The sequence below is a fragment of the Puma concolor genome, chromosome A1, assembly GCF_028749965.1.
Source record: "Puma concolor isolate L17-30 chromosome A1, mPumCon1.1.hap2, whole genome shotgun sequence".
NCBI lineage: Eukaryota > Metazoa > Chordata > Mammalia > Carnivora > Felidae > Puma > Puma concolor.
The window spans coordinates 25,311,535-25,333,419 of record NC_141667.1 but is presented as its reverse complement, the minus strand read 5'-3'; the positions used below and the strand labels follow the sequence as shown (position 1 = coordinate 25,333,419).

General features: G+C 37.4%; 1 pseudogene; it reads left to right on the top strand.

The window, feature by feature from the left end:
• Positions 1–19,083: 19,083 nt before the first annotated feature.
• Positions 19,084–19,597, top strand: LOC147584049 (large ribosomal subunit protein eL21 pseudogene; annotated as a pseudogene).
• The last annotated feature ends 2,288 nt before the right edge of the window (positions 19,598–21,885 follow it).

Genomic DNA, 21,885 nt, shown 5'->3' with positions numbered 1-21,885 from the left:
TATGTATAGAAAAACTGAGAAGATTATGCTCTAAATTGTAAACAGTGATTTTGTCTCACTAGCAGCATCTGAAATAATGTTATCATCATGTTAGTTATCACGTTGGTTTTCCTTTATCCATTTTGACATTTTCCAATTATTTTATGATTAAACATTGATAAACATAAAAAAAAACCTGTTTGTGTTTTGAAAAACAAGTAAAAGATACATATATTACATACATACATTAAGCAACATATAAAGACTAGTTTTCATGGTCTCATTTTACATGATTTTTCTTAGTGTAATTGGGTGTGTGTGTGTGTGTGTGTGTGTGTGTGTGTGTGTGTGTGTGTATGAGGGAGAGAGAGAGAAATTGAGAGTAAGAAAAGGGTAGAAAGAGGCAAGGAGGAGAGAAACATGGAGAATATAATGATTTGTCCTAATTTTCAATCCTCGGATGATGTGGAGGGAGAGAATTGATCACTGTAACCTGCACCTAAATCCTGCTTTGATCACAAGACCTTGCTTAATTCTAAAGGACTACTTTATAGGTGAGATTAGGTTTGATTATCAAGGGACCTTCACTTTGGTCCTGTAGAGAGCCAATAGGGCCTCATATCTGAGAATGAAGAGACTTCTGTATTCAGGGCTCTTCTGAAACCTAAGTGGCTTTTATAAGGATGGGCTGTGGATAGAGAGAAGGAAGAGAATAGCTTACAAGGAAGAAATAAAAGAGAAAAATGGAAAGGAAATAACATGTATAGAGAGGAACAGGAAATGGAGCCCATAAGGAAAATAAAGGACACAGTCAGACAATTAAAAAAAGGAGAAGCTAGTTTAAGTTTCCTCATAGAGTACCAATCTTAGAATGGATCACAGTGATCTACTCTAACCTGTTCTTAGTACAGTTGAGGAAGCTGAGGCCCCAAGAATTTAGGTGGCTTGCTCAAAGCCATTTGATTAGTCCACCCAGATCTGAGACTGGAATTTAGGTCTTCTATCCCCCAACCCAGTGATGTTTCTACTAGTACGTAGTTCTTTCAGGAGGTATTAGATCAGCAAGATCATCATTAATTAATGACATTAGTGTGGAACAGATGTGGGCATTAGTACAGAAAGATGACTGATAATCTCAGGAGTTTGAGATTGCTTCTTTTTGTGGATTTTGCTACTTTTTGCTACTTTTTATTGCTAATTTTATAAAATTTAGTGTTTCTTTTTTTTTCCTAAAACAGAATGTTGTATTTAGGAAAGTATCTTTCAATGAGAGGGTTCTAAAAAGACAAATAGAGCTAATTTTCCAAATAGTTGAATAATACTCTATGAGGGTCACAAATAATAGAGACCTGATGATAATAACACTTATTTTTCTTAAGCAAGTATTTTCACGTTTTCTGTTGGAAAAGATTAAAGGACCAATACTCAAGAGACAACTTCAAGAGGCAAGTCAGCATTTTTGACCAAGTTTTCTCTCTTTGCATATAGGCAACACACAGCAAGAACAGCAGCAAAGGGATTTGCCAAGTGAAAGGAAAGAACATTTGAAGCAAGAGAGAAATAATTTCCTAGCAAGAAGGGCTATGTGGTGATGGTTCAGCTGGTGATCCATTATGCCTGTTAAGAGGCCAAAGAGAACTGTAGATCTCTCAAGTCCACGGGGGCAGAGGCAAGGGAATAAGTTGAAGGGAACACCGGAAAAAATGAAGTGCCTTAACAGCTGAAAAAGGCTGATGGATGTCTCCGCACCTCAGAAGACAGAGCTCCCAGCAGGAGAATAAAGAGTGCAACAGAGCAGAGCCTGCTAGAACCACACAGTTAGGGAACTGATCCTCTAATAACCTCCCGTTTCAGGAGTTTATAATGTGCTATAAAAACCCCCTGTCTCTAGACTAAAACCTGGCACGACCACACTTAACTGCATTTTACTGCCATCACACAAATCCCCGATTTGCTGTTACTTTCTCTTAAATAGGGCTGGATCTATTTTCAGCATTGCAGGTGCCAAGATGTTTTGTAAAAATTCTCCGTGGAGAATGGATTTGATTTTTAAAATGCAGAAACTGGATTTCAATTCTTAAATTGAAATGCTGGACTAGGCACCAAGGACATTTTGATTAAATCATGCCTATGTTCAGGCTATTAATTCCAGCTCGGATGGTGTCCGTAGATACAGAAAACTACTTGAAAAGCAGAGATATTCAGAGTCTTCAATGGGTGAAGGTCATCCAATAGCTAACTCTTCTCGGTGGCCTTCATAACAAAATTTCAAGAAGCTTTTACTTCTCACACATATTGGCAGTTCCGTTTACTTCCTGTGAAGAGGAAATGAAATATTTTGTAGAAGAGTCTATTGATACTTAAAAAAATAGACCCAATAATAGACATAGTATTTACGTGTGCATTTCAAATATTGCAACCACCAGTAGTAATGAGTGTTCTAATGCCTTCACCTGACTTAGTTTTATTTCAGTGGTTGGTTACAAGTCATGATCTATCCATTCTATGCTAACCAGAATATTCTATGCTAACTAAAACAGGCTGACTAGAATTCCAGTTAAGTTAAATGACTGTGTACAGTCAAATTCAGAATCAGAAATAAAAGGTCATTGTATGTTTCCTTTTCTACGTCATTCTCTATAATTAGAATACGTTCTAATGTATTCACTAATTTACAATTATTTCTTCCTAGGTACACAGGATATGCTACCAAGTATAGGAGAAAAAAGGCTGCCATCATGGAAGCATAATAAAAACCCACACTTAACTGTTTAGAGAACCAAAGGCCTAATTAAACAATTTAGAATATTTTATAGTTTCTCAGATTTGTTCCTGAAAAAAGGGTCACTTTGATAGTCCAGCTGTTCCAGCTAATTATTTTCAAAGTGAACTGCTATTTGCTCTTGCTTCTATTGGTTTATTTACTTTCAAGTTAGAGGTCCAGATTCAAGCTGATATAAAAAAAATTTTTTTTAAATGGTTATTTTTTGAGAGAGAGAGAGAGAGAGAGAGAGAGAAACAGCATGAATGGGGGTGTGGCAGCACAGAATCCGAAGCAGGCTCCAGGCTTTGAGCTGTCAGCATAGAACCTCACACAGGGGCTCGAATTCATGAACTGCAAGGTCATGACCTGAGCTGAAGGTGGATGCTTAACCGACTGAGCCATCCAGGTGCCCCATCAAGCCGATATTTTTAATTCAAAGGTCAAAATAATCCTCTTCCTCCTTTTTGAGCAACTAGTGGGCTAAATATGCTCTTCAAGGGAAGAAAAGTTTTGTACAACAGGTGGAAAAACCTTATGTTTTGCTCAGCTTTAAGCTATGTGTTGTAATTTTCTTTCTCTTGTCACCAGGGTCCATGTATGGTGAATTAAAAAGCACCCTTACCTTTACCCCTGGCTAATTATTTTAACTGATTAAGACTGGGTTCTGGAAACAGACTAAGAACTTTCACAGGATCTCTCTTGTACGTGGGGTCTTTTGCGAGCATTTTGATTCCGTTTTTAAGGTTGAGCTCTTTTACTTTGATTACCTGAATTATGGGATGCTGCGTTGCTTTTTATTGGGAACCTTCTTCAGTTCTTTTTGTGTATTTTGAACTATGTAAGTCAGTTGGTGCAGTGATTAGAGTGTAACTGGTCTACAGTTGTTTTTGTCCAGTTTTCTGAAGTACTCTGTACGATAAAGTTCTAACTGGGACCCGTCTGTATATGGTGTACTTGGAACATGTAAAAGAAACACATTATGTGTCCTGGGAGATGGCTTCCTGGAGGAATGTCAGTTGAGTCTTGTTAGTTGAGTCTTGAACAATCAGTATAAACTGCCAAATGCATGTTTCTTTTTTTTTTTGTTTGTTTTTTGCTTTTTTGCACATGAAATCTAGGCAGAAGGAACTGTGGGTGAATTTCCAGAGATAAAGTATGGTGAATTTATGAAACTTGGTGCGACTGTAATGTGGGGTGTATGTGTACAGGGAAGGGAGATTAATGCAGAGGAAAAAGAGAACATGAAGTCTGGAAGGTAGGCAGGATCCAGATGTATAATGGCCTCAACAGGGTCTGTGGAAAGGAAGGAGGAACTCAAAAGATTTAAAAAAATGTAATCAATTGTATACAGTTAGACAATTACTTAACATTGGAGCCCTTTGAGAACTTTAAAATTTGTCATTGTGCCGCCTAGCAGGCTGTTCTCTAGGCTTCATAAATTCATAGTCTTTCAACTGAACAGAGCAATTTGCTGAGCTTCCCAGTGGCAGGGCTTTCCCTTTCCAGGTGCAATAAATTCCTTAGGACCTCTTCTTTCCTTTTTCCCTCCAGAGTTTTTACCATACCGGATTCTTTCCCAGATACAAACTATTGTATTAATGGGTAAATCTAGATTAAAGTTATTCCTCCCTTGTCACATATTTGCATTTGAGCTGGGAATCCTCAGAAATGGCTTTCCTGGAGATTTCAGGCCCCATGCCAGGCATGAAGGGATGTGAGCTCTCAGCTCATCTCAAGCGAGGCCATGCAAGTGTCTGTCTACACTGACTTCAAAGACATTTAATTTTGGTGCTTAATCTGGTGTGCCTGTGAGAAGCTCACCATTACACTTTCTAAAACTAAACTGAGTATGTGTGGATGTGTATTTAGACTCAGCATAATGGCGTGTGTATGATTTTTTAAATTTAAATTTCTTTCTTTTCCTTTTTTCTTCCTTCTTCTTTTTTTTTTTTTTGAGTTTGTGCTTTCAAGAATCAACTAAGAAAGTTCTGTTATTTGATCCTGCTGATGTTCCCTTTCAGACAGCTGCCACCAGCACTGCTTGGCCACTTCCTTTTTATTTCCTATTCCCTTTTAACTGTCTAGCTTACTTTGATATGATTTCATCTCTCTCTGTAATGGCAATGAGAGAGGATGTTTTTTCCCAAGGCCATGGCATGATATGCCTTTTAATTCATTTTAGGCTTATTACCTTGCAAATGTAAGAATGAATTAGGGTTCTGTTTGCCTGGGCCAAGCATGTTTTAGACATGTTGAAAGGTGAAAGTGTACATCAGACCACATGTACGCCTGATAGCCCCTTTCTGTGACAGAATTGGTTGTTAGAAGTTTGATTCTTGGGTCTGCCACTTTTCTATGTTGTGACTTTGGATAACCCACATAATCTATCTGCTAACTGCCTTTATTTTTATAAAATAGTAAAAAATATATCATTTTACCTTCCTGAACTTCCAGGGATGTCGTGCGCTTTCAGATCAGGTGTGAAAGTTGCTTTGAATTCCATGAATTCCATGCAAGAATGCTTTTAAAACAGCTTAATACAAAAATGGTGAATAGAGAGCATATTTTGTTTTGGAAAACAATGTGCATTTTTTTTTTACAAATAATATTTCCATTGCACAATTACAGTTGAATTTTTTTTTTTTTTTACTGTGACTGCTGGATCTTATTTTAACACATGATTTAACAATATGCTGTGCTTTTGACAGCATTATACATCTTTCTCTAGAAATCTGTAAGACTGTGCTGTTAATTTGAACCTAAGGAGTGAATCCGGTCCCCAGTGAATATTGCCACCACTGGAATCTGATGTCCTATAAACAATCCACAAAATAAAAATCACAGGTAATGTGGCTATACTGTGGAGGAACTCTTTTCAGTAGATCATAGTAACTATTTTGCAATCCATTTTTCTTTCTCAGTCACTTCCTTTTGGCTGACCTATTGGTAACTCTAAGATGGGATCCATTACTCTATAACTTTAGGAGGAAGAAAGCTTTGTAATTAACACAGAGACCATACATTTATGTTAAGTAATATGCATAATGAAGGGCCCTTATATTTATATTTATAATTCCTTGTTATTATATACCTTCAATTCTTCCCATGTTGGATGGTGGCAATTTGCCACAATTTTTTTTGTTTTTTTCAGAGGAGAGGGAACATATGGTCAGTTCCATAGATTTGAAAATTCAGACCATACGTACCCACTAATGAAATGATTCTGGAATTATGGAAATTGCTTCTTTCTCTCTAAAGACGGAAACTGTGATTCCCAGCTCTGGTTTTACTGCCCTCCAGGGTAGCTTCAAACATCCCAGAAAGTGGCATGAAAATTTTAAGACAAAATTAATTTAAACTCATTCTAAATTAAAAACAAATGCATGCCAAATGGTGCTGTTAAAGAAATATTATCTTGATATCTGATAAATGCAGTTTCTAACCTGAATGTATTCCATTCAGTGCACGCTATGTACTAGATGGGGACTATAAGGAGGCGTCATGTGGTCCCACTGAAAAGAGCATATAGGGAGGAAGAATTTCGTTATTCTATAGAAATTTCTTCTTCCAGATTTTCTGATTAAAGCTTGAGATAATTTCAGGACAATGTGAAAGTGGCAAAATTATAGTTTAAGGTTGACCCCTGTTTTCTGGTAAATCTGAGTTCCGTTTGAACTGTAGATAAACCTCCACACAAGGATGAAGATGTTTTGTCTCATATTCTGTTCACTTTATGCTGTCTGTCCATTGGTATTGAGTTGCTCATTAATCCTTACCTGATGTCACCTACCAGCTGTCTATAAAAGTACTCATAAGAAACATCCTCTTTACTTCATTGCATCATTACCATGCTTTTAAAAGAATTATTGTGTCAATTAATTGGCCTTCAGGAGTAAGAACATTATTAATCATGGCAGTCTGGTCACCAGTATTTTTGTATCATTTCTTCTATTCTGATCCCTTCGCTAAAGTTCAGCATAATTTCTTTTGAGCCCAAAGTCATGTTATTTCCTTTCTCCTATGCCTCTATGAGTTCTTTGTCTCATCATAAATGGGACTTTTTTCCCTTTATTTTCTTAAAACATCTTTAGGATTATATCAAGGTAATTCTTAAGTTTATAGTTCACACAAAATCTTGTCATATTACTGTTCCATTTATTTGAAATCAAAGTAAAATCACTTACTTTCCTTGACTCATGAGTAATTTCTGTAGCAGTGGGGAAAAAATAAGATTTATTTAAATTTTTCCCATTTGATGGATATATAATTCATATAGAACCTTGTGTTTAAGGTGTACAAAAAAGCTAAGATTTAGATTTCACAACTGCTTCAAGTTGTATTCAGAGCAAATGGTGTTGTTTTGAACAGTGGAGCCTGGGTATGTCAGTATGAATCTCAGTTAGCAATTTGGTTAAGATCTGAAAAAATGTAAGTAAACAAGGCCATTATCCTTCTGTACCTCAGCCTAAAAAATGCGGAGGCTGTGATGGATCAAAGACTCTTCCAGCAGTACCCAACATTTCTATGCTTTTTGTTTTAGAAAATGGGGAAACAGGCTTCATCATAAACCTAAAACTTACAAGGGTAGTAAAGAATGGAGTGGCAAAGGGTGAATACTCTTTGTATATCCTGAAATTATTCTCATCCCAATTTTAAATTATTCTTTGTATTAGCTCTATTTGGTATAAACATCTAGTTGCAATTGAAGTCTACTTTAGTATTACAGAAGAGGCATAACAAATGTTTCTGTTCTGTAACAAAAAAGATTCTTTGCATATGGAATTGTGTATGATGATTTGACTCCCACTATAACCAATTTTAGATTTTTTCAAGTTTATTTCTTTATTTTGAGAAAGAGAGAAAAAGAAAAAGAGAGAGCATGTGTGCATAAATAGAGTAGGGGAAGGGTGGGGGGGAGGAGAGAGAATCCCAAGTACTCTCTGCACTGACAGTGCAGATGCAGGGCTCAAACTCATAGACTGTGAGATCATGACCTGAGCTGAAATCAAGAGTTGGATGCTTAACTGACTGAGCCACCCAGGTGCCCCACCAAGTTTAGATCTTTAAAGGCAAAAGATATTGACAAGAAATGCAAATGGTACATGTGACAGAGACACCTAATTGAACAGTTTGTGGACCCTGTTCAGTGTAGAATGGTGCTGGGCAGTGTGGCTGCCCAGCCAGCAACTGTGTTTTCCAGTTCCTTTGCCCTTGTAGGTGGGGCTGTGTGACTAGTTTTCAACAATGAAATGTAAGAGAAGTGAATTCCAGACCAGTGTGATTAAGAGACAGGTGAGTCATGGCCATAGTCTCAGTATCCATCCGCTGAATGAAGAGAACTCCTGGTTCCTGGAAGAGGCGGTGTCCAGGAAAGGTGGAAGAAGGATGGGAAGTGAGGCCATGTGGAAGACTGCCCAACTAAGAACACCCTCACTAATTCCGCTGTGAAAAATAAACTTCCTGTGTTAAGCCACAGAGAAGTCGGGGCTTATCCATTATAACAGCTAGTGTTTATGTGGACAAATATAATATGAAAAATATCATTCTAGTTTTGGGACACTTGACGCAAGTCATTTGCAGAATAGTCAATGGTAAGAGGAATCAAATTGAATAATGTTTGCTGTATGTCTCTTTTTAATTTCAACACTGGAAAATATTCTAAAATAATTCCTTTATTTCTAATTTTATTGATCATCTTTTAAACGGAGTATATCTGAAAGGTTTTAATGAACTTGTTGAAAGATGAGGCCTCATAGCCTCTTTGAAGGCCTCTTACTTTAAAGGATTATAGTACGGTGGGTTATTCAAGTGTGTGCCTGTCATTTATGTAAAACATCTAGCACATGGTCCAAATGCACAGCATGGAAAGTTTTGCCTGTGGCTGTATATTAGCATTAATTATTTGGATATTGTAAAGCCTAGTACAGTATTCTTATTAGGAGATAATTAAGATTAGTCACATCTCATAAGAACTAGGAATGCAGGGATGTCTGGGTGGCTCAGTCGGTTAAGTGTCCAACTCTTGGTTTCAGCTCAGGTCATGATCTCACAGTTCGTGAGTTCGAGCCCCGTGTCAGGCTCTGTGCTGACAGTGCAGAGTCTGCTTGGGATTCTCTCTCTTTCTCTCGCTGCTTCTCCTGCATCTTCTCTCTCTCAAAAATAAATAAATAAACTTAAAAAAAAAGAGAACTAGGAATGCCAATGCACTGGACATCAATGTGTGATAGACAAAAGAACTTAATATGCTCTAACATTCTAAAGTTCACCGTTTAATAGCATGGCCATTTTTCTCTCTCTCCCTTCTCTTCTCTCCTATAATTCCATAGAGACTAGATAAAATTTCAAATTCCAAAATTTTCCAACTGAAATGTGACACGATAGTAAAAATTAAGAAGTATAATTCTTATTTTACTTACCTGCATTCAAATGTGTGATAGTTTTGAGGGCTTCTGGGGGTTTGGGATAAATTTTACTTTAAATACTACATCAGAAAAATTTAATGTTGATCACAGATGGGACTATCATATTTATAACGCAATTGTAATTCAATCATCACTTTGGGGACAGAAAGTCCTCCAGGGAGAGTCACACATTTACATGATGTATCTCAATGCTCAGGTCTGCATTTGTAACTCTGTTTCTACCAGGAGATGTGTAAAATCACAGACAACTGGTCAACTCCCTATTGGATGAAACTGAAGCCTTATGAATTCCATTTTCCACTTATTAAAATTTAATGCCCTAATATTAATAGAGGCTGTGAACTAGGTTTTTGCTAAGATTTTCAGATGAGAATCTGAAATTGGGCCAAGCTTAGCTTGTACCCAGCAATATTTTGAAGTTGGATCCTTCTCTTTTTATTTCTATTCTGCACCATTTTCCCTCTTAAACTTCATTGTTCTTGTTTTTACTCTATTACTCTTACATCCTTTCTTGGTGACCAGTCTTTACATCATGTGAGGCTCAGAACCACATCTGTTGGCACAGAACCCTTATCCTGGCTTCCTACTCCACTCATCCCTCATCATCACTTCTTGCCTGGATTATTGCAATAGCCCACTGACCTGGTCTCCCTGAATTCAATCTTCTTCAAGTTTATTCTCTAGATTGTATCTAGAATGGTGCTCTAGAAATACACCTCTATTTATGGTTCTTCCTACTTGTAACCTTTCAATGTCTTGTCATTGTTCTCATGATAAATTCCAAAGTCCTTAACAGTGTTGATAGGATTTGGATTGGAGGTCTGGCCTGCTACTTATGGCTGACTGTGGCTACTATGACCCAGTTATATCTTAGTTTCATTACCTGGCCAATTCTTATCATTTGTAGTAGTTCTATTCTGGAAGTTGTCACAAACACTGAATTCGTGAATATTGAACCATTGCTCACAGGAGAAATACAGGATTAGGTTCATGTGAACCTCTGGTCATATATTTTCATCAACAGATCAATATATAACCTCATTTTATGTGTGTTTCTGCTTAAAGACAGCTTACTTAAAAGGACGCCTGGGTGGCTTAGGTGGTTGAGAGTCTGACTTTTGATTTCTGCTCAGGTCATAATCTCAGGGTCATGGGATTGAACCCCATGTTGGGCTCCATGCTGAGTGTGGAGCCTGCTTAAGGTTCTCTCTCTCTCCCTCCCTCTCCCCCTCTGCTGCTGTCTCCCATTTGCATGCTCTCTCTCTCTCTCTCTTTCAAATTAAAAAAAAAAAAGAAAAAAGCTTACTTAATACATATTATTGATTGATTAACATTGAACTCTTGGGCAGCAGCATTATAACTCATGCTTAAATGAAGCTTATTTAACACACAAATTTTCTCTATGTGGCACATCACAGCCTTCTTGCACTAGACACTAGACAGCATTTCAGCACTATTCTTGGAGGCCATTTAAAGTAGTGAAATAACCAACATAGCACAAAATGCAAAAATCATGGCACTAAATAGACTGTGAAAAGAAAACCTGTTTTCAGTGTGAGAGCTGAAATGAGAAGGTAGAACATCACTTTGTTTGACCTCAGCTGGGGATGGGGTCATGTCGGGTGACTCAAAATTTTCACTGCTCCACACATGTCTGTGAATGGCCACAGAAGTATATAAGTATTGATTTAGGGGTTACAAATAAATTTTAGTGAGTAAGGAAATTTGCAAATAAGGAATCTGTGAGTAATAGGGTTAGCTATGCATGAATAAGAATATTCTATTACAGACATTCTTAGTTTCCTACCTCCCATGTCCAACTTGTGGTTAGTTGGCTGATTGCTAATTTCGAATGAGTTGTGTTCACTGTTTCCTCTGTGGCCATGTGCTCAGAGAGGAGGCCCTGGACATCTGCTAATTCATAACCATCTGAACCAGTCACTTTGCCATTGAAAGGTATAGGGATGGGCATGTGGTCCAGTAGCTAGTGAGATATGGGGGAGAAGGAGGCTCAGTGAGCTGCAAGGCTTCTCAGAGGGATTTTCCTGCTGACAAAAGAACACAGAAAGAGTCACCTCTCCTCCTTTTCTGTTGGAAGCTTTTTTTTTAAAATTTATGTTTATTTATATTTGAGAGAAAAAGAGAGACAGAGTGTGAGGAGGGGAGGAGCGGAGAGAGAGGGAGACACAGAATCCTAAGCAGACTCTAGGCTCTGGACTGTCAGTACACAGTCTAACTCAGGGCTCGAACCCACAAGGGTGAGATCATGACCCGAGCTGGTTGGACACTTAACTGACTAAGCCACCCAGGCGCCCCTCTATTAGAAGTTTTTGTGCCTTCCTGGAACAGCAGATAACAGGGATGGCATCTGAAACCATGAAGACAAAGTTGATATACTAAGTATGGCTCAGAGAAAATTTAAACAAAATCTAGGTTTTTGAGGACATTGATGAAAACCAGAATTACCCAGTGAAGCCTTCTTGATACATGAGATAATAAAACTTTATGCCAAAACCTCTGTGATTTGGTTTGGTGCATTAATTATCTGCAACCTAAAACATCCTCATAGTGTGTGTTAGTTTTCACAAGGCTAGGGTAAGGAGTAAATGGGATAATATATAAATAAATATACATGTATGTATATATATACATGCCATCTGTTATATGGTTGAGACTTGATAAATGTGGACTTCCTTATTGTATTTTTAGATATAGAAATACTCTATGAGTTAAAGACTAAGCTATCAAATATTTGTTGCCACTGTTTCAAATTAATAGTAAAATGAGCTGACTCGAAACCTTGTAAGATATTTTATTTCAGTGTTTTTGCTTAGAATTATGATTCTCTTAGCTCCTTTTGCCCTCTTGGATATTTGTAACTCAACTATTCACTTTTCTATTATACCAGGCATTGGTTAATAACTTATTTTATTTTTAAGTGATCTGTACACCCAGCATGGGGCTTGAACTCACAATCCTGAGATCAAGAGTCACATGTTCCACTGCCTAAGCCTGCCAGGCACCTCAGTTAATACTTTAAATTGCACTATCATGATTATTATAAAATTGTCACAATATTTCTGTAACAAATTAATCATGTTATAAATTAGAGAAACCCTATATTGCAGGGGGCTTTGTCAATATCCCAAATGAAGAATGGCAAGCTTTCAGAAATTGAAGTTTATGTATAAAAAATATATTGATGGAATTCATTCTCAGCCATTGTTCATTCAACTAAGTATTTATTAATTCTACAATAATCAGAGCATGGGCTTGGTTGCAAAGTGCTCTAGCAGATATGCATTATGCTTCTAAGGCTTAGAATGTTTGGTATGGCCTAGGCTGTAAAGTTTTGGAGACTGTGGGGTGCTTTTCAAACATCTTTGTATTGTCCATACTGCCAAGTCTAGAAACTTTACCACAATAAGTCCTCAGTAGATACTTGTCCGGTAATGGTCTGTTGTTACATAGAACATGTGTGCTTGTGTGCTCTCTCTGTCTCTCTCTCACACATACACGTACACTTATATAGGACTACTATTTGCCAAAAAACTATGATCCTTCCTCTACTGAATTTGTAAATAATATTGATGACTCTGCATCCTAGTATTTCCTCAAGTTCACACATTTCTCCATTAATTACATGCCCCAAACCACCTGAGAAGTGTCATTTGTCCAGCTTCATGGAATGCTCGGTCACTTCATGACACTGTCGTCACTAATGGTTCATAGGTGAGAGCATTTTGTGACTTTCTTTATGATTTCCCTTTGCTGAGCAGCCGGATGAAGCCACACATTGAGCAGGGATTTGCACTGCTGTCATCTCTTGTGAGTGTATACTGAGACCTCGAGCTGATGTTCTTTAATTTCCAAATGATTTCTCTGCGATATTCCTAGGATTCTGACAAGTAGTCAAATATGCGGTTATTTTTTTTTCTTACAGAAAATGCATTTGAGCATCTAAAATAAAATAATTTTCTCTTTTTGATATAGTATTTAATTTTCTTTTAAACATTTCAGGCTAATATTCTCACTGACTCTGCCATTGCAATCATGTTTACATAGGGATTGCCATGTTATTCCCTATACAACATACACAATAAAACTGAGAAACTTCTAATCAGACCTCCCTCAATTACAATGAAATTAACATAAAACATGAATTTAAACTGTTTTAGGGTGCTATGTAAATGTTATTACCGTTAATTACTATTTCAAATTTTTATGACCACTGAAAACCTCACTGTAATAAAAAAATAGCTATTTTTAATGGACAGCAATGCATCTTTTAAAATACTCATGAATTAGATTTTACAATGAAAGAATAATGGCCTTTTAGAGATTTGTAGGGGTAGTTGATTTATGTTATTTTGAATAAACATGTAGTGATGATGGCTAACTTGGCTGTCTCTGGTAAGATGCTCATGGTTCTCTATGAGATGGTGTGTTAGGATACACTAAGTTAAGTGGCAGTTAAAAAAAAAGTTCTAAAATCTCAGTGGATTAATACCACAGAAATTTATTTCTCCTTCAGGCCACATGTTCATTGGGGATTGACAGAGGGGAGGCACTGTTCAGTGTGGTCACTCAGGTGTCAAACTAATGGAGGCTCCATCTGGACATAAAAGAGAATGCGGACTGAAAACTTCTCCTGGGAGGGGCACCTGGGTGGCTCAGTTGGTTAAGTGTTTGACTTGGGCTCAGGTCATGATCCCGCCGTTGGTGAGTTCAGGCACTGCGTTGGGCTCTGTGCTGACAGCTCAGAGCCTGGAGCCTGCTTCGGATTCTGTGTCTCCCTCTCTCTTTGCTCCTCCCCTGCTCGTGCTGTGTCTCTCTCTGTGTCACAAAAATAAAATTAAAAAAAAAATTTAAATTTCTTCTGAGAAGTGACATTTATCCTTTGTAGTCATCTTTCATTGGCCAAAGCAAGTCCTATGACAGACATCAGCCAGGTGGGCAGGAAGTACCACCCCCCTCCTACAGGCTGGAAGGAGAATTGGGATCTCTGAATAGCTCTAAGCCCATCAGCATTTTAATACTGGAAATGCAATTGGAAGGAGGAGTTTGGGGCCATTTCCTGAAGCGGTGTTTGCAAAGCACACAAATAACTTTTATGTTTTTTGGGTTGGTGTTTTTTAATTGGGGGGGGGGTTAATAGGAGGGTATTAAGAGAGAAGCTTTAGGTGTTACAAGCTACCTCTTTGTCCCACCTGTGTGTTTCTTCAAGAAGTGTAAGTAGTGCTGAACTCTGTTTTAGGGCAATACATGAATTATTGCATGCAAGGCAGTGAGATATCTGTGCACATTAAGTTAATAGTTTGTTTTACTTATATATGTGAAGTTTAAAGTGATCAAATGGTGATTTTTTTGACATCAGTACCTGTAATGGAATGATGCAGTCAAATCCTCAACATATTTATAAAAAATGAGATACAGCCCCCCTCTTGACTTCTTTTGAGCTGAGTACTATAAAATATCATAATAAAAACACAAAAAGCACATCATTTTAAGTGTGTTTAATAATCACTTGATGTATTATTTTTATACTGGTGTCAATTTATTGAAGATTTCAAAAATTAAAAAAAAAAATGGAAACCACAATAGTGTCATGGCTACAAGTAAGAGTTTTTTTTGTTTTTTGTTTTTTTTTTTGGGTGCGGGGGTGGGGGTGGGGGAGGGGAAGGGATTAGAATGACCTTGGATAGTAGGTAGGTTTTATTGGCCTGGTTACGTACCAAAAAGTCTATTTTCAAAACTGGCTTAGAGAAATATAAGACAAAATAAGATAATTTTAATTTAGCCTGAATTAAAAAAAAAGTGGGCATATGCTTTTTTGAGCAAAAGTTTAGCATTAAATTGACCAATATGCCAATTGGAAAGTAATGCCCTTAATGGAAGTATAATGAGTAATGAGGTCAAGAAATGGATGTAGTCTAAATTATTTTCTTAATAAAGAACAGACCTTTGTCTTTAATTTCTTTTAATTTCAACAATAAAGATTTTAAAACAGTAGACAAAGGGCACTAGACGGGGCTTCTGTTTTATAAAATGTCATCAAAAAGTCTTACGTTTTTAATAGGACTATCTTATACATGCTGCATTTGTTTTTCAGGAACTTTGAAGCTTCAGAGGTGTTCTCTTTTGTTACTAAGTTACCTCTCCTGTTGGCTTATTACCACTCTGTTAATGCTTGTTCCTCTATTAAGGAAGTCCTAGCAGACTTCCTCCTAGCTGTACAAAGCTGGACCTGTACATGTTCAGTCCGAGGAGATAATCACTGGGACCAACAAGCTTCTACAGAGATGTGCCTCTGCTCACAGCAAGAGAGGAAATAGGAAATGACTTGGGGCCAGTCTTGCTAAGCTGGAAAAATTAATTAGACACACTCCTAAATGGAATCTAAAAGCATTATAATCAGAAAAAGGAGAAAGAGGGCGCCTGGGTGGCTCAGTTGGTTAGGCATCTGACTTTGGCTCAGGTCACGATCTTGCAGTTGCTGAGTTCGAGCCCTGAGTGGGACTCAGTGCTGACAGCTCAGAGCCTGGAGAGTGCTTCAGATTCTAGGTCTCTTTCTTTTTCTCTGCTCCCCACCCCCACTGTCAAAAGATGAATAAACATTAAAAAAAAAAGAAAAGAAAAAGGAGAAAGGGTATGTGAAAGGTTGCTTATCATTCCCACCTGGAAACTGATAAAACATTTATGGCTGTTTAGTATCTTTTGACAATGCCAGCTTTCTTTTCAGTCATGTTAACCAGAAAGGGGCATCACCATTGAATAGTCGTTTTTATTATTTTGGTGGGTTCTGTTTTTAAATTTTTAAAAATATTTTTAGTTATGAGACAAGGCCAGTATACTAGAAATCAAAATTAGTGAGCTTTGCTGAAACAAGCATATTACCTTTAAAAATTTGGGAAATAAAACTACCAATAGGTCTGACCTCAGAGACACTAGCCTTTATAATATGCAGAGCAGTCCCATCTAACGTCAGGTCTACAAAACAGAAATTGCTACAATTCAGTTGCAAGCTTTATGTTCTTTTTTTAAATTTTTTTTTTTCAACGTTTATTTATTTTTGGGACAGAGAGAGACAGAGCATGAACGGGTGAGGGGCAGAGAGAGAGGGAGACACAGAATCGGAAACAGGCTCCAGGCTCTGAGCCATCAGCCCAGAGCCCGACGCGGGGCTCGAACTCACGGACCGCGAGATCGTGACCTGGCTGAAGTTGGACGCTTAACCAACTGCGCCACCCAGCCGCCCCAGCTTTATGTTCTTAATTCCTGTCATTATTTTGTCAAGACATTGGGAGGGAAGCTGGAAAAGCAAATTTTATCTCCCAGAAAAAAAGTAAATCTCTGAACAATAGCTTCTGCAGGTCTTCATGTTACTCCAGTAATTTTGGTTATTTTATTTTATTTTATTTTATTTTATTTTATTTTATTTTATTTTATTTTATTTTAATTTGTATGTGCGTGTGTGTGTGTGTGTGTGTGTGTTTTGTAATGAATTAGAGTTTGAAAGTCTAAAACTCAGTGCCAGCTGAACTCTTAATTTGTGTTTATTTTTAACCATATTTGGTGAGGATGTTTAGGAAATTACTTCCTCAGCCTGTTTGGATATTTACTTTTATTGATTCTGACTACCAGAAATTCAAAAAACAGGATGAAATGCTTACTCTCAGGAAGGTGTGGAGTCTATGAAAAAATAAAATGTAGACTAAAGAACAATACAACCAAGAAAAAACCAGAATGAGGGAAACAACCCCCTCCCCCCCACCCCAGGATAGAGCAGCCGTTAGTTTTTAACTCGGTTGATTAGGGCCTGTAAGTAGGAGAGTTTTATGGGCCATTTAGTTCCTTCATCTTCATTTCTTCTCCTCCTTCTCTTCCCTCTTCTCCTCCTTCTCCATAATGATAATTGCTAGTAATTCATGCAGAAAAGGAAGTTGATAAACAAAGCCTAAATGAATATTAATCACCTTAATAGATAATATTATTTTTGGACACAGTAGAATCCAGAGAACATTCTCCTGGGGAGTGCTCTCAATGACCTTGTTTTTTGGGAGAATATAATTAGCACTGGTGTCATAGCCTTCCATTAAGCTTATATTTTATTCTCTGTATTTATATTTTAGAAGGTAGACTGACCACCTATACATTTGGTGTCTTGACATGAGTTCTAACAAAATTGGGTTTTTAAAATTAATGTCTAAGCAAAATTACCACATTTTCATTATTGAACATTATTTAAAAAAAAAAAAAATTCTGTTTCTACCACAGTCAGGCTTCCAAAGGAATGAATAAAACAGTGCTGAATTGTAATGTGTACATTCTTCAGCTCCTATAATAGGTTGTTTGTCCTTAAAAGGTTTAAAAGTTTTTTGTTTCCATATCTCAAGTTGAAAAGTATTATCTAATATTTACACATGTCTATGTTTACTCTCTTTAATTGTGAGTCAGTTTTAACACATGAGATATGAGACATTTGTGTGGTCATGACTCTCAGGCAGTAGAATGTGTTATTCTCCTTAGGTGATAACCCAGTGAGTGATGCAGGATTTGGCTCCAAATACAATGGTTGATCGCACAACAGGTTTCAGCACCATTGCTCTTGAAAACCATTTTGGTCAAGGGTAGAACTTTTTAAAGATTAAAACAGATAATGTAGTATCAAAAGGTATTTTGCTGGTCAGCTAAAATTCCATGAGGATAGGATTATGCACCATAAACTTTATCCTCCTTTCTGATGATTTTAAGATATGATTTTTAGAGATGGATTAAATGTACATTCCCTTTGTATTTGTAATGCATATTCCAAATTACTACAGTAGATTTACTGTGCAGTTTTGCTTGAACTCCAGGGATCTGAGGGCTGGCTTGGTCAAATGACTTCTAAGAGTGCTCTGGTTATTAACATGCTTAATGTTGTAAGCCAGATGAAATAAGGAAGCTAGCAGAAAAGCCCAGCTTTCTTTAGAGACAGTGCACTATATCTTGCTTTAATTTGCTCCTTGGAGTCTTTGCATGCTATTGGTGATATAGGTAAGACAAGGTTACAAAAAGGTCTTTCTAGTATTTCTCCAAGGCAGGGTTTCTGCTTTATACTGAATTCCATAAATTTGGAGTTCATTAAATGCTTAAGTAGTCTTAAATTCACAAAGATACTATATTTTAGTTTATACTAAAGGTTTACAATCTGCCATCCAAAGTTCTTGGGGCCAAAAATGCTTAAGAATTCAGATTTCCACCTGCCTCTCAATTTGGGAAGGGTAATATTGTGCACATACTATATGCTATGTAATACTTACAGCAAGGTCTGGGCCAAAACCCCATGATCAAATAGATTCATATTTTCCCAGCAAAATATCAACGTCCACAGTGAGATAGAGACTATAATCTGTCTTCAGGTCAAATATTTTTCACCAAAATTTATGAAAGAACCTTTTCAGAGCTTTTTGGATTTTGGGGATTTCAGAGAAAAGATTTTAGGTCTGTACAATTTTGTTTTTCTGCTATAACTTGGTAAGAGTTTGTGAAGCTTTTAAATATTTATCAATAAAAGGAAGCATTATAAAATTGTTTTAAAACCTTAAATGCTTATAATATCTTTAAAATATTTGGAAACTTGGGGTGCCTGGGTGGCTCAGTCGGTTAAACGTCTGACTTCAGCTCAGCTGATCTCACTGCTCGTGGGTTCAAACTCCACATTGGGGTATTTGCTGACAGCGCAGAGCCTGGAGTCTGCTTCCGATTCTGTGTCTCCTTTTCTCTCTGTTCCTCTCTGGCTCGCACTCTGTCTCTTTCTCTCAAAAATAAATAAACATTAAAAAATATTACGAAAATAAAATATTTGGAAGCTTTTGTTATCTTAGTGTTGTTGATATAAAGACGGTAAAGTATTGCCCTTCCTTGCAGCCGGAACCGCCATCTTCCAGTAATTCGCCAAAATGACCAACACAAAGGGAAAGAGGAGAGGTACTCTCCTCTAGGTCTTTTAGAAAACATGGAGTTGTTCCTTTGGCAACATACAGGCGAATCTACAAGAAAGGTGATATTGTGGACATCAAGGGAATGGGCACTGTTCAAAAAGGAACACCCCACAAATGTTATGGCAAAACGGTAACAGTCTATAGTGGTACCCAGCATGCTGTTGGCATTGTTGTAAACAAGTTAAGGGCAAGATTCTTGCCAAGAGAATTAATGTACGATTGAGCATATTAAGCACTCAAAGAGCTGAGATAGCTTCCTTAAGCATGTGAAGGAAAATGATCAGAAAAAGAAGAAAGCCAAGGAGGAAGGTACTTGGGTTCAACTGAAGCGCCAGCCTGCCCCACCCAGCAAAGCACACACTTTGTGAGGACCAATGGAAAGGAGGCTGAGCTGCTGGAACCCATTCCCTATGAATTCATGGCATGATAATTGTAAAAAAAAAAACCAAAAACCAAAAAACAAAACAAAAAAACCCTCAAGACTGTAAAAAAAAAAGACAGTAAAGTATTACTGATACTAGGTTAAACAGACAAGATCAATATTTGCTTCAGTTATAAAGATGAGATCAAATTATATTTTTAAATTTTGCTAAATTTTCATTAGAAACATTGAATACTGGTATACTTGTGATACACATAATCACGTTCCTCCTCCAGCTCTCTTGATCACGTTCCCACTTTCCCACTCCAGGAATTTCCCTTCTGTAGTTATTCCCTTTCTTTCTTGTATCATTTTGGGTCATTTCCCCCTGATCATTCACATCAACTTGTGAGCCTACTTTAGATTATTCTGTGTTAAAAAAAATCTGCAATTAGATTTAAATTTGCATTTTCAGTTGAATACCATAATGAAATAGATGCTGCATTCTGGAGTAGGTGCTAAATCGTATTCAGAATTTCCAAAGGAGTTTTAGGAAAGTGGTTATGTGGTCCTTGAATACTACACTTGCATTTGAGTATAGAAAGGTCAGATTAAAAAGCAGGATTTGGAGATTTCTTTGAAAAGCAGCCCTGTAAGAAGTCTTTTTCCTCCTTTCACAGACCTTCATCTCAGATGTGAGAGGACATTCAAAGAGTCCACTTGGAGAACATGATGATGTCTTAGTGAACCCAGTGTGTGACTCCAGACTGTGTGGGGGGAGGGGGATAAAAAAAACAAAGAAAACAAAAAACTTAGGCAGAGATGGAATGGTTTAGAAAAACAAGGTGAAGAAAAATTGATGATGCCTAAATTCTAAGTATAACCTCAGGGTTTATTTGGGCAAAGAATGCAGGAGAGTTTCTTACGGGTTTGTTAGGGTCATAAATGAGAAGAGGTTGCTCTGGAACCACTGCTGCTTTGACCTAATAGGATCATCTTTTGAGGATGGAAAAAGTTTCAACAGAGGAGAAGCTTGGAGATGGTCTGAGTGAGGCAAGATAAAGGAATTGCAAGAATAGAGCACATTCATCTGGTCTAGGGAAATCGAGGTGAGAGGCCACAAGTGTTGTGGGTCACCAAGGAACCCATGAAAAAGTTCCACAGAGGACACACCTCTAAACCTTCATTGAGCCAAAGAGCACAAAGCCAGCTGACAACAGCACTGTTACAGACGCTTTCCTGTGCTTCGCATCCACCTTCGTTTCCACCTCCTTCCTTTTCCTTCCAACCCCAGAAAGGATGGAAAAAAACAGCCAGCCATAGGAGGGGAGGTGAGTAAGAGAGAATGAACTTAATACCCCAATGCTTCTTTGTCACCCAAGGAATTTACAAGGTGTTATTTCTATGAGCATTATTGGATTTGAGATTAGACCTCCATCTATAAATTTTCCACAAAACCATAATTCACATATATCTTTCCTTTGGATGGATTTGGAGGCTTTGACTCTTCCGTGGTATTGGACATTTTAACTACAAAGTTGACATTATGTTTAATGACTTAAGGTAGGAGTTGGGAATTACCAAGAATTATTAGAAAAGTCATGGGATTACCTAAATTTTCATCCAGGGAAAGAAGAAAAAAGTAATCCCTGAATAGATTTTAAAAGAAGGAGGTAAAAACAAATTTGATCCTAATTACTTCCTCTGAGTCTTTTTTGGTCAATTTAATGGTTGAAAATTTATCAGCTCCTTCTCTATTTCCTTCTAGTAAGTGTACAGTTTTGTCTACCTCTTGTAGAACAAAACTCAGCTTCCTTGTTGAAGAAACATTTCCTAGACTCACTCCTTTTTCTCCATACTTCTCTCATTCATGATTCATTCCCCTCAAAACTGTGGTCATTTCTGTCACTCCAGGGAAACTAATCTTAAATATCACCAATGACCTACCTGTTGTCAAATCCAACATACACTTCTCCTTTTAGTCTTTTTTTTTTTTTTTAACAATTTTTAAAGTTTATTTATTCTGAGAGAAAGAGAAAGAGTGCAGGAGGGGCAGAGAGAGAGAGAGAGAGAGAGAGAGAGAGAGAGAGAGAGAGAGAATCCCAAGCAGGCTCCACACTGTTAGTGCAGAGCCCGGTGTGGGGCTTGAACTCATGAACTGTGAGATCATGACCTATGCTTAACTGACTGAGCCACCCGGGTGCCCCTCCTTACTGAACCTTTCAGCAGTATCAGAGCCACCTCTGATACTATTTTTGAATACTATTCTATTTTTGGAAATAGATAAGAGTTGTTTTCTGTGGCACACATTAAACTTATTTCTATTCTTCCCTTGTGATATATTTCTTTCAGGCTCCTTGTTGACTCCTCCAT